Raw genomic sequence first — 13,404 nt, forward strand, 5'->3', positions numbered from 1 at the left:
TTGATATGCATCTGCAGGTGCTCTTGGGAATTTTCTTGTGTCTAACACTTTAGAGATACTGTCACTTTGTTGTGACATAAAAATATTAGAGCAAGACAGCACGAGTTCGTTTTCCTTTACTTCTTTCGATCCGGTTTGATTTGTATTCTGAAGTAGTTCCCAGTCAGAGTTGTGTATTTTCATAGCCAGAAATTCCACAAGAAAATCTAGATTACTGGAAATGTTAAACATTAAATGTCTTGGAACAGATGTCGGATGATTTGTTTCTGGGGTTTCCTTGTAGTTTGCATCGTCTATTACAGCGAAGACCACAGATTTTCCTTTTGATGATTGATTAAAGTTTTGATAGAGATCATTACATTGGATTGAATAATTTGTTAAATCATACTTTGAAATAATTACAATGAAAATGTTCGAAGCAAAATTATAAACCTTAGCCATGTTTTTTGGTGAGAAAGTTAAATGTTTGGACTCAATATTAAACTTAGTCCTGATAATTTTCCTCAGCATTTTGGCGCTGTCTTGGCACTGATTGGTTGTAACGATTGTCATGGAAACAGAACTATTCGAACCAGTCCAAAAACATTTAATCAGTTTCTCTGAAAATTATGGAGACAATGTTAAACGAAATGTGTAAAATTATACAAAGTGGACATAAACTTTATACCATATAATTCATATAAAATTAATCTTTTTGATGAAGATCAATGTAGTTCTCTATCCTTTGTGTCGTCTTTAAGATTTTATGATTTCATAGTGAATATATTGTATTTGCTACCAACTTATTTTTTTCTTCATCAGCACGACACCTATTAGAATTCCTGCTACAGCTGCAAATCCACCACAAATTAGTGCCACTAGTAAAGGATCAATGTTAGACTTTTGTCTGACATTCGCTGAAAAAAAGCATATTAAAATATCATTTATTTATAGATCATTGTATTTATATCTTGATTTGTAAGCTTTCAAGTAAGCTCGTATACAAATACAAAGATTATTAACATGCAAGTTCACCTTTATTATTCTGCATTTATTAACTGTCGTAATTATGTATCATTTATAAAATAGAGGGAAAAAAACAAATGATCGATCAAAAAATTGATTTGAATTTTTATGTAAAATACAATTTCGCAGTTTGATATGCTAGTATATGTAGATTTATATTACTATTTTGTCTATCACTATAGTTACTTGTGTTCTTACCATCTTTTTTTATTGGATAGGTAAAAAGATCTGATTTTTTTGCAGTACAAGTAACACACTGTCTGTGTCCAGGGATGTTTATACTACAAGGACACTGACTCCCCTCCATCATCTGAAAGATACTCACCTACAATTAAAAATCACTGACGTTGTCCTTTTTAAATTTACCGTTAAATACTGACATATCACCATGAATAATGATATATCACAATGAATACTGATATATCACAGTGAATACTGATCTATCACAGTGAATACTGATCTATCACAGTGAATACTGATATATATCTCAGTGAATACTGACATATCACAGTGCATACCGACATACATGTATCACAGTGAATACTGAATATATCACAGTGAAAACTAAAATATCACAGTGAATACTGATATATATCTCAGTGAATACTGATATTTCACAGTGAATACTGATATTTCACAGTGAATACTGACATATCATAGTGACTACTGACATATCACAATGAGTACTGATATATCACAGTGAATACTTATATATATATCGCAGTGAATACTGATATATGATAATATCGCAGTGAATACTGATATATGATAATATCGCAGTGAATACTGATATATGATATTATCACAGTGTATACTGATATATATCTCGGTGAATATTGATATTTAACAGTGAATACTGAAATATCAAAGTGATAACTGATACGTGACAGTGAAAACTGACATATTCCAGTGAATACTGATATATCAAAGTGAATACTGATATATCTCAGTGAAATCTGATATACCACAGTGAATACAGAGGTGTCACATTGAATATGGTCTTATCATAATGAATACTACATATCTCAGAGAATACTGTCAATCACGGAGAATACTGTACGTTATATGAACATTCCAAAACTTGCTTTGAATACTAGTGGCTATAATTGAGACCAGACAAAAAATATGTGTCTCATTGTCAGTAGTGTATCCGTAGGTGACCGGGTATAGATTTGCAACTGACCGGGTATAAGTAATCCACCGCCTTCACGTGACAGACTTAAACCAATCGTAAGCCAGGATTTCACAGAAAAATCAACAGAGGTGGGGTAAAATAATATAATATACACTTATCCACTGGTTGTGAGTGGGATAGCTCTTTTATCAAACCCGCGACAGGGAACTATTCCCCGAGGGCTTGCCCGAGGGGAATAGTTCCTGTCAAGGGTTTGATAAAAGAGCTATCCCACTCACAACCAGTGGATAAGTGTTTTATTATACTGATGTATAATATAATTTCTGAGGTTTGAATTTTTTTGGAGTTAGATAATACTCCAAGAATAATCTGAAATCCTGATGACGTCACAGTGCTACTGAAATCATTATGACATCATTCGTCAATAGATTTATTTCTGGAAATCAAAATTGGAGGCAAAAATTGCATGAAAATTTTCCGAGGGTGGATAGCAAAAACTATACCCCAGGGTATAGCTTTGCTATGCGTGAACTATAAAAGATAGTTATTTTACCATCTTAACTTTATATAGGAAACATTTTAACAGAAGAATAATAATAAATATGTTTCCCTTGAATAAAGATAGATATCATTAATGAAAATTTTAAAATCATTAACAAATATTTGTCTTTTTTTACATGAATGTATTTTTTCTGACAATATCACATTGGTTTTTCGAAACGTGCTTTAATATATGTACTTCCACCTGCGAAATGGTAACATCGGCGAGTTATTAAATGATCTTAAGCCTCCCTTCTATTACATTTGTGAATTATTCTTCAATAAAAATATTCATACATACCACAGCGTAATATATTCCTTTTGTGACATTCATGAATACGATGTAATTCTGGAAAGAAAAATAAGAATTCTACAGTTGATAATAGCCCTTTTACATTTGCTTATTTTGCCAGATCATTTAACCATTGGTAATAAAAATTGAAGATCTGATATTGGTATAACTTAACCCTGTTTAATTTAAGATTTTCAATACTTTTGATTCCGTATACAAAAACTTCTGTCGAAAAACATATTCCAGTGAATTATTTGGTTTTTCTATTCTAATTGAAGGACTCTTTGCAGTGAATTATTTGGTTTTTGTTTGGCCTTATTTTGTAATTTACATTCCAATGTTTGTTAACACTTGTGGATATTAACTAATAAAAGAATGTAACATAATCCACGGACAATCCCTTCGCCATGTTTACCGTCAATGTCTGATTTGATTCACAGCAACAACAGAATTTCTTCCGTGTTTTGAATAATACAACAACGAAATATTCGACTATAAAATTTAATAATCGAGTAACTATGCAATGATCTTCCAAGTAATCATTAAAAGGTTGTATATGACGTGTGTTTGTTTCATTATTCTATCAAATGTATTTACCATTTCAGTTTTATCTGCTTTTATGAGATTGTTCTTGTTATCCCATAATTCCACTGCGTACCATTTAACGTCACGACTCTTTACGTCAAATGAAATCTTCAGATAAGACGAATTAGATCCGCTGGTCGTAATTTCACTTATCCAATCTTTAATATTGATATGTATAAAGATATTTAAAGCATTAAATGAAAACTAAAGAAAAGAAAAATTTGAATTTTCTATTAAACTTATCAAACAAAACCACCTTCTGTAACAGCACGTACATCCAACAGCTGATGAATTTCTGGGCCTGCACTAATTCTTCCACTGACTGACAGGGCAAGGGACGCCTGTAAAAATGTTCTCATCAGTTGATGTTACTTGATTTTATTAATAAGATGAGAGACTCCAGGGTAAAGTTAAAGACGCCTGTACCATTTATTCCAAAGGATTAAGACACATGTACCATTTATTTGATAGGGGTAAAGACGTCTGTACCATTTATTTCATAGGGTAACGAGAAATGTACCATTTATATTTGATTAGGTAAAGACGCCTGTTCCATTTATTTCATAGGATTAAAGACGCACGTTCCATTAATTGATATAGATTAAAGATGCTTCTACCATTTATTTGATAGGGTGATAGACACCTGTACCATGTATTGGATAGGGTTACAGCCATATATACCATCTATTTGATAAGGTAAAAGACGCCTGTACCATTTATTTCATAGGATTAAAGACACCTGCACCATTTATTTGATAGAGGTAAAGACGCCTGTACCATTAATTGATATTTTATGTTTTCATAGGATTAAAGACGCATGTACCATATATTAGTATTTGATAGAGTAAAAGATGCCTGTACTATTTATCTGATAGGTTAAAGATACCTGCACCATTCATTTGATAGGGTAATAGACGCCTGTACCATTTATTTGATAGGGAAAAGACGCCTGCACCATTAATTGATAGGGGTAAAAGACGCCTGTACCATTTATTTGATAGGGTAAAAGACGCCTTAAATGAAAAAAAAGGTTTAATTATTTTCAATAATGAATTAAAACAGATTATCTGTTACCGTTTATAGATTATATAGATTATACATTTGAAAAACAACAGAACTTTAAATTCCAGCGATTTAATTTTAACACGAAATTAGAATAGCACACAATTATAATACCATACCAGTTGGGCTCTACATCTTGGAAATAAGGTCGATTTACATAATAATCTGTCATCGTCATACATTAAAAAGATAAAAAGATAGCCTCTTCTGTACTCTGAATACTCTTCTACAATGATTTAATCATCATCATTTATCAATACAGAATATTTAAAGTTTTATTGAACTTCTAAAATAAATTGATAACGTAAATTGTAAAATTACAAATGTAAATTATAAATTGATAATGCAAATTATAAAATTATAAATGTATGCCATTTGAATTAACTTTTCTTTAAAAAAAAACTCACTTGAAATATCTAACTTAATGACAGTTCTGTTATTGACAAATTCACGAGACAAGACCTGGGTGTTTGAGCTCAACACGGTGAAGTTGTTCAGCCTGTGATTCCGGCCCGTGGCTTGACTGCAAACTAATAATTATGAGTTATATAAAAAAAAAACAAGTTTCATAAAGCTATATTAAAAAATTGTTTGGTTGACCTCTCCCGAACAATTGGATAAAAATGGTCAAACTCAAAGCTTCCGAGAAGTATGTTCCGAAAATTCATCATTATCTTTAATATTATATAGATAAAAAAATTTCACTTAACTACTGACGCCATTTTTTTATCCTGTTTTGGAAGAGTTCAAACAAACATTATTTTAAAGTGTAATTGTTTTTAAAATAAAATATAATAATAGAATCCTGTCGATTTCAGGAACCCCTCACCTTCCACTGAATATTGTTCCTCCAGGCAAGTGTCACATTGAACGTTTGATTTCTCCTATAAAATATGAAGTTATATGGGGAATAAAAAAAATAATAGGGTACAATGAAGATCAAACATTAAACTGGATATATAAAACTGGTTACAGATGTGATACTGGATAGATAATAAATACACCAAACTGGATATAGATAATTACTGGGTATCAAAGTCCAAATACAAACAAGAAATTGAATACAAGAATGAACCTGGATATAAAACTGTTGGCCCTATTCTAAATTTCTATTATTTCAATGGACATAAGAACTTGATTACTTTTTTTTTTATTTCCCATAAAGTTGGATAGAATAGTAAATGATAACTCTCAGTAGGCGGAGTGCTCATCAGAAATAGATATGGATGGATATGATTTATACTTAGAAGCAATAACATTTTAAACTCACCGTCGGCTGAATTTGACATCCATCAGAAAATATGAACAGATTCATCAGAATTACACAGCCATGAAGAATACGGCACCAAACCATTGTCGTTATAAGTTACAAGTGTTACTCGTTTCACTTTAATTCAGGATAAATACTGGCATGTGCTACTGTTTGTTCAATAAATCGGTAATCTTGTGCAAGCTCTCATGTTGTAATGACGTAGAATTGCTAATATATTCAAAATCCTCGGATTTCTTCCTCAAATAAAATTTATACATGCTATTAAGATTACTACACCTGGTAACTCATTTCTTTACAGAGTAAGTTTTGAAATTTGAAGAGAAAATAGTTTTGAATCATGTGAATGGAATCTGTCGTAAAGTTTCGTGTTTGTCTTGAAATATTATTATTCCTGATTGTTTTTTTTTTTTTAGCTCACATGAAGGCTCAAGTGAGCTTTTCTGATCAAAATTTGTCCGTTGTCTGTCGTCGTCGTTGTCGTCTTTGTTGTCGTTAACTTTTCACATTTTCGACTTCTTCTGAAGAACCACTAGGCCAATTTCAACCAAACTTGACACAAAGTATACTTAGGTAAAGGGAATTCAAGTTTGTTCAAATGAAGGGTCACGCCCTTATTCAAGAGGAGATAATTCAGAAATAGTGAAAATTTGGTACATATATGTTTTAAAAATCTTCCTCTCAAGAACCACTGTGCCAGGAAAGATGAAACTTATAGGGAAGCATCCTAAGGTAGTTAAGATTCAAGTATGTTCAAATCATGACCCCACGGGGACATAGAAATATATAGGAAAATTCTGTAAAAAATTTCTTCTCAAGGATAGCAAAGGCATGAATGATCATATCTATATGGAAGCATCTTCAGGTAGTGTAGATTCGGGTTTGTTGAAATCATGACCCCTGACTGTAGGGTGGGGCCACAACAGGGAATCCAAGTTTTACATAGAAATATGTAGGAAAATTCTTTAAAATTCTTCTTCTCAGGAATAGCATAGGCATAAATTATATTTTTATGGAAGCATCCTCAGGTAATGGAGATTCAGGTTTGTTCAAATCATGACCCCTGGGGCTTGGGCGGGGCCACAATGGCCGATCAAAGTTTCACATAGAAATATATAGGAAAATTCTTTAAAAATCTTCTTCTCTGGAATAGCAAAGGCATGAATGACACCCCCGACCCCCCTATAGATCCGCGCATGCCAATGAATTTTATTGAAATGTACATTCAAATGGTCTTACAAAATGTTTTAGTAGTATGAGGGTGTTTAATGTACAGGCAATTCGATATAAGAGATTTTGCATGGATAATTGTACTGTACTAAAAAAATTAAAGAGAAAATTGGTACTGTAAATTTGCATATACTCGCTACAGATGCTAATGATACTTAAGGAATGAAGCTAATTTCAACATATGTTTAAAAAAAAAAAAGTCCGCGTTTTCGTGAATGTTGCAGAATAACCTCCGAGGTCGAGAAATATTGTTTGAAAGATAAAAGCCGAGGCGTTAGCCGAGGCTTTTATATTTCAAACAACATTTCGAGACCGAGGAGGTTATTCTGCATCATTCACGACAACAAGGACTTTATTTCTATTCTACCATGTATAACTACAATCGCTAAATTACGGATAATCGTTTCCTCTATAGAGAAACGAATTAGGTAACCAAGTCTCGATTACGCTGTTTCATTTAACACCAGAGGTAAAATTTGTTTGCTTACCTGTGTATAGAATGCAGACGATTTGAGTTTTCTTTACATTAAAAATGGCCTTTTTAAATTACAAATTTGTTTGTAATATGTATTGATCAGTTAGAATGAATATACAATAACAAAATCATGTTCCTGTTTTACTGCTAAAATCACGTTGTTTAATGTGTAGGGAGGTCCGTGGAATAGCCCCGCCTAGCTATAAAAACCGACATTCATCAGCAACTTGATGCAATTTACAGTGTGTATACTGCAAAAGACGACACATCGATGCGGTCTAAACAAGTATTTCATTTTACAGCCAAACATGCATTTGAATTGTTCAGGTTTGATACGTGTTTCTGATCTGATAATTTTTTGATGACGTTCGTGATTTATTGGAAAATAATGTCCGCCGGTTTCCTTTGATGTTTCCAATAATCGTGGTAGAATATATGCTATAACATAACTTGGGGCAGTTTACGCTTTATAAACCGTATAACATATGCTGAAATTAGCTTCATTCCTTATAATTTAATTTCACTCCGGAAAAAAGCCTTTAAATAAAGCATATTTTAAAAGTAACGTCAAGCGGAGTAATACGTTTTTGACGTAACTCATTGTGACGTAAGCAAGTTATGTTATACAAAATATTATATGTTCCTCTAAATGATTCAGCCAATGAAATTGCTTGATACAAGTGAAATTAAATTATTTTTTGACAAAAAAAGTAAAACCTCAGTCAAAATATATTTCTAGGGGGCGGAGGCCGCTTTAAAACCTTCTAAAATCTCTAGGTTGAGGGATGTCCAAGATCACGTGTGAACAATTTCTAACACGAGGTAAATTATTAACAAGCAAGCTGATGAAACAAGAATAACAGCAGTCTCGTTTAAAGTCATCATCTCGCAAGTTCTATGATCGATACAATGACCTTGTCAGAAACTACAATTTATCATTGAGTCAAATGCTGACTGGCGTTTTTCATACCAATTGTTAGTCCATTATTTATACACTGAATTGACGACGGATTTTTCCGTTATTTCCCGATCATGACAAGGAGCACACGGCGGGTGAGACCGGCGGTCAGCAGGGGATGCTTACTCCTCCATGGCATCTGATCCCACCTCTGATGTTTCGGAGGTACATGTTTGCTCTGCTCCTATTTTGTAATTTTCATTGACTTTGATATTGTCAATACTGTTTGTTATAGAACTCCAAATCAAAATGTTACATTATCATTATCATGATTATGTCCGCCATCACGAAATGTCCGCCTCCCCACCCCACCCCTCCCAAGTTAACATTTTTTGTTGGTTTGTTATGTACATTTGATAGCTGCGCAAATTTAAGGGAGTGGGGTCCGGAACCATCCATACATATCTTTTGATCTGTGCATGAACTTGTCAAATTCAAAATGTGAGAACGATTTTTTAAACTGGCCTTTAAATAAACATTTTCAAACGTAAAAAATAAAAGAAGGGGGGGGGGAGGTAGCTCACTCCCCCGATGCTTCGAGCCTGTTATTGATAAAATGTCGCCGACACATCGTCATCTATAATATGAATACTTTTTTATATCTCGTAACCAGCCTCTATAACCAGGCAGAGCGCATGCGCGCAACAAATTTACATCGAGATCGGAAAACAGAAGAGAGGAAATTCGGAATATATAACGAAAACCAGTAACTGCTATTCTCAAATGCAGAAATTTATGCATAATTCAATAAAACTTTATTTAAAAAGCCGAAGAATAAATAAGTCCACATTGCAATTAGTTTTTATTCGTTTATTTAATCTTTTATTTATTTATTTATTTATTTATTTTTATTTATTTATTTATTTTTATTTTTTTAATTGTAATAATTATTAATAAACTAAGTAACTTATTTATTCATTAGGAAATTTATTTGTCTGTTTATTTATTTTATTTATTTATTTATTTATTTATTTATTTATTTATTTATTTATTTATTTATTTATTATTTATTATTTATTTATTTATTTATTCATTCATTTACTATATATTTTTTTCTCTCTCTCTGTTATAGACAGGTTCTGTTTTTGTATTGCTAGGGTTTATGTTCCCATAACCAGGGTTTGTATACCCATCATCACCAGGGTATATATACACATCAACAGGGTCCATTTTATCTATCACCAGGGTTTATATACCCATCACCAGGGTCTATATTATCTATCACCAGGGTCTGTATACCGATCACCAGGATCTGCATACCCATCACCAGGGTCTATATACCCATCACCAGGGTCCATATTATCTATCACCAGGGTTTATATACCCATCACCAGGGTCTATATTATCTATCACCAGGGTCTGTATACCCATCACCAGGGTCTATATACCCATCACCAGGGTCTGTATACCTATCACCAGGGTCTGTATACCCATCACCAGGGTCTATATACCCATCACCAGGGTCCATATTATCTATCACCAGGGTTTATATACCCATCACCAGGGTCTGTATACCCATCACCAGGGTCTATATACCCATCACCAGGGTCTGTATACCCATCACCAGGGTCTATATACCCATCACCAGGGTCCATATTATCTATCACCAGGGTTTATATACCCATCACCAGGGTCTATATACCCATCACCAGGGTCTATATACCCATCACCAGGGTCTGTATACCCATCACCAGGGTCTGTATACCCATCACCAGGGTCTATATTATCTATCACCAGGGTCTGTATACCCATCACCAGGGTCTATATACCCATCACCAGGGTTTGTATTATCTATCACCATACCCATCACCAGGGTCTATATACCCATCACCAGGGTCTATATACCCATCACTAGGGTCTATATACCCATCACCAGGGTTTGTATTACCTATCACCAGGGTCTGTATACCCATCACTAGGGTCTATATACCCATCACCAGGGTCTGTATACCCATCACCAGGGTCTGTATACCCATCACCAGGGTCTATATACCCATCACCAGGGTCCATATTATCTATCACCAGGGTTTCTATACCCATCACCAGGGTCTATATTCACATCACCAGGGTCCATATTATCTATCACCAGGGTTTCTATACCCATCACCAGGGTCTATATTATCTATTACCAGAGTCTGTATACCCATCACCAGGGTCTATATACCCATCACCAGGGTTTGTATTATCTAACACCAGGGTCTGTATACCCATCACCAGGGTCTGTATACCCATCACCAGGGTCTATATACCCATCACCAGGGTCCATATTATCTATCACCAGGGTTTATATGCCCATCACCAGGGTCTGTATACCCATCACCAGGGTCTATATACCCATATTATCTATCACCAGGGTCTGTATACCCATCACCAGGGTCTATATACCCATCACCAGGGTCTTTATACCCATCACCAGGGTCTGTATACCCATCACCAGGGTCCATATTATCTATCACCAGGGTTTATATACCCATCACCAGGGTCTATATCACCCTATATACCCATCACCAGGGTCTATATTTTCTATCACCAGGGTCTGTATACCCATCACCAGGGTCTATATACACATCACCAGGGTCCATATTATCTATCACCAGGGTTTCTATACCCATCACCAGGGTCTATATTATCTATTACCAGAGTCTGTATACCCATCACCAGGGTTTATATACCCATCACCAGGTTTGTATTATCTAACACCAGGGTCTGTATACCCATCACCAGGGTCTATATATCACCAGGGTCATGTCTATATACCGATCACCAGGGTCTGTATACCCATCACTAGGGTCTGTATACCCATCACCAGGGTCTATATACCCATCACCAGGGTCCATATACCCATCACCAGGGTCTGTATACCCATCACCAGGGTCTGTATACCCATCACCAGGGTCCATATTATCTATCACAGGGTTTATATACCCATCACCAGGGTCTATATACCCATCGCCAGGGTCTATATTCACATCACCAGGGTTCATATTATCTATTACCAGGGTTTCTAAACCCATCACCAGGGTCTATATTATCTATCACCAGGGTCTGTATACCCATCACAAGGGTCTATATACCGATCACCAGAGTCTGTATACCTATCACCAGGGTCTGTATTACCTATTACCAAGGTTTATATACCCATCACCAGGGTCTATATTATCTATCACCAGGGTCTATATTATCTATCACCAGGGTCTGTATACCCATCACCGGGGTCTGTGTACCCATCACCAGGGTCTATATACCCTTCACCAGGGTCTATATTTTCTATCACCAGGGTTTGTATATCCATCACCAGGGTCTGTATACCCATCACCAGGGTCTATATACCCATCACCAGGGTCTGTATTATCTATAACCAGGGTCTTTATACCCATCACCAGGGTCTATATACCCATCACCAGGGTCTATATTTTCTATCACCAGGGTTTTTATACCCATCACCAGGGTCTATATACCCATTACCAGGGTCTGTATACCCATCACCAGAATCTTTATATCAATCACCAGGGTCTGTATACCCTTCACCAGGGTCTGTATTATCTATCACCAGGGTCTGTATACCCATCACCTGGGTCCATTTTATCTATCATCAGGGTCTGTATACCCATCACAAGGGTCTGTATACCCATCACCCGGGTCCATATTATCTATCACCAGGTTCTGTATACCCATCACCAGGGTCTATATACCCATCACCAGGGTCTGTATACCCATCACCAGGGTCTATATACTTATTACCAGTTTCTGTATATTGATCACTTTTCTCTATATTAACAATGGTGTATATCAGAAAGAGTCTGTATTTGCAAGGGTTTGGTTTTTAATATAACCAGTATGTGCATCGCAGAGGGTTTGTCAAGGGTCTTAGTATTAACAAGGGTCTATGACTCTATGTATCACGCAGGGTCTTTGTCATCAAGGGTCTATGTATCATAAAAAGTATGTATATTACCAATGCCACGTGTTTCACCAACGGTATGTGTATCACCAAGGGACTGTATCACAAAGGTTATGTTTATCACCAAGTGCTTGTTTGTATCACCTAGGGTCTATTTGTCACCAAGGGTCAATATATTACCATGGGTGTCTGTATTACCAAGGGTCTGTGTGTCACCAAAGGTCAATGTATCACCAAGGGTCTGTGTATTACAAAGGGTCTATGTATAACCAAGGGTCTGTTTATCTCCAAGGGTCTATGTATCACCGAGGGTCTGTGTATCACCTAGGGTCTGTTTATCTCCAAGGGCCTTTGTATCAACAATGGTCTGTGTATCACCTAACGTCTTTGTATTACCAAGGATCTGTGTATCACTAAGGGTTTTCACCTAGGGTCTATGCATCACCTTGGGTCTATGTATCATCAAGGGTCTAAAAATCACCAAGGGTCTGTGTATCACCAAGGGTTTGTGTACTTTTGTCCATTAGCAATGATCATTAATCTATCAGAAGAGTGTGTATACTTATTACATAAGTCTGAAAAGCCATATTAAGGATTTTCCCTCTTGTTGGGCCGAAGTACCTTATTTTCTGTAGGATGTCCAACATTTTTTGCATTATCAAAATGAAATCCAATTTTTTAAGGATGTCTTTGGGTGTGTTCAGTTACAAGGTTAACATCTTGTAGAGGCCTGATCGAATTGTATAATGAACTATAATGATTGTCTTGAGATTAAAACCATATATGGCGTATGTACAATGAAAATTATGAGACTAAAATAATAAGAACTTATTATTTGTATCATTACTTTATATAAAGATAGAACTTTTCCGTACATTACAAAATCTAAGTCAATTGCGTTATAAAGATATCACAATTTAATTTGCATTCTCGGAATTTTCTCCGATTCGG

At 35.1% G+C, this 13,404-nt stretch overlaps 1 long non-coding RNA gene across 1 annotated transcript; it reads right to left on the minus strand.

Annotated features, from left to right (window-relative positions):
- Nucleotides 1-3,589: 3,589 nt before the first annotated feature.
- LOC134231959 (uncharacterized) lies at nucleotides 3,590-4,797 on the minus strand. The gene is made up of 3 exons (XR_009984675.1): nucleotides 4,739-4,797; nucleotides 3,814-3,898; nucleotides 3,590-3,715 (listed from the first exon to the last, which is right to left on the minus strand). It is a non-coding gene; the product is annotated as an uncharacterized LOC134231959 (long non-coding RNA).
- Nucleotides 4,798-13,404: the final 8,607 nt, after the last annotated feature.

Source organism: Saccostrea cucullata, unplaced genomic scaffold, assembly GCF_032062105.1.
Source record: "Saccostrea cucullata isolate Sc308-1 unplaced genomic scaffold, CSIRO_AGI_Scuc_v1 ctg1494, whole genome shotgun sequence".
In the NCBI taxonomy this organism is placed as follows: Eukaryota; Metazoa; Mollusca; class Bivalvia; order Ostreida; family Ostreidae; genus Saccostrea; species Saccostrea cuccullata.